The 1,185-nt window shown below is 29.8% G+C and overlaps 1 protein-coding gene across 1 annotated transcript in view; it reads right to left on the reverse strand.

Moving 5' to 3' along the window:
- The window catches only part of LOC102678577 (zinc finger protein ush), a 181,966-nt gene that overhangs the window by 41,416 nt on the left and 139,365 nt on the right, over positions 1 to 1,185 (reverse strand).

Genomic DNA, 1,185 nt, shown 5'->3' on the forward strand with positions numbered 1-1,185 from the left:
GGAAACTGTACAGCGGAAAGATGTACAGCGGCGCGCGATTGCCGATAAAGCGGCGTAAATTTTTAGGATCGTTCGCCGGTAGAAGGCGAGGGAGGGAGGGAGGGAGGGGTTGCAGACACGCGGTAGGGTAAGGTCTTTACTTTAGATGCAATTTTGTTTTTTAGATCGCGAACGAGATAAACGAGTATATGTGCGCCTGTTCAAGAGTATGTACGACATTTTTTCTCGGAGTTATAAAGTACTATATATATATGGGGAATTTGGATGGATCGATTTTACATATCGGGCAGCTTTGTTGAGGTTTAATTTGATTGAGAGAACGGTGAGTTTATATACTTAGCGTATATTATATCGTTTTGTTATCTTGATTTATGACGTTAGTATTGTTCGTAGAAACGTTTTAGATAAAAGTTGAAGGGTTTCGAGAAAGATATATATAGAGGTATTATTAATTCTTTCATAGAGAGTCGCGTAAAAATAATGCGAAGATCAGATATGTCTTTTTTAAATAGGATTATATATTTTTTTATGGATAGATGCAAGATGTCATTCTCTATAAAAAACTGGTAAACCATTCTTAGAAAAAAGTTATTATTTTATGAGATAATAAAAAATAATTAAATATCTTATAAATTAATAACTTTTCGTTGTAGGTGGTTTAGTAATTTTATATAGAGAATGTAGAACTGCATCGAATAATGGATTAAAAAATGTATGATTCCATTCAAAAAAATAACGAAGATTTTCGTATTTTTTTTATGTATTCACTAATTAAAAAATTAATAGTACAAGAATATAGTCTTTCTAACACCATTTAACTTTTATCTAAAACATTTTTTTATATTATCAAAAATAATTGAGATTTACAGTTGACAAGTCTATCCTGTACATTCCTGAACCAATTGAAGATAAAAGAATTGTAAAAAAATTGGTAAAAAGAAGGAGGAGGTAAGTATAAGAGGTAAGTATACTTAGAATTAAGTAAACTGTGAAAAAAACTGAAAAAATTCATCAAAAAAAAAAAAAAGCTGGAGAAGGTAAGTATATAAGGTAAGTATTTAAGGTAAGTATGAAACTTCTTTTTAAATTGTATTTTTCTAATGAAAAATTGTAATTTTTAGGCAGAATTTTTGAGAATTGGAATTTTACGAAAAATTTCGCGTGCCACTTCTTCACGTATCATAT

Source organism: Apis dorsata, unplaced genomic scaffold (assembly GCF_000469605.1).
Source record: "Apis dorsata unplaced genomic scaffold, Apis dorsata 1.3 scaffold_169, whole genome shotgun sequence".
NCBI lineage: Eukaryota > Metazoa > Arthropoda > Insecta > Hymenoptera > Apidae > Apis > Apis dorsata.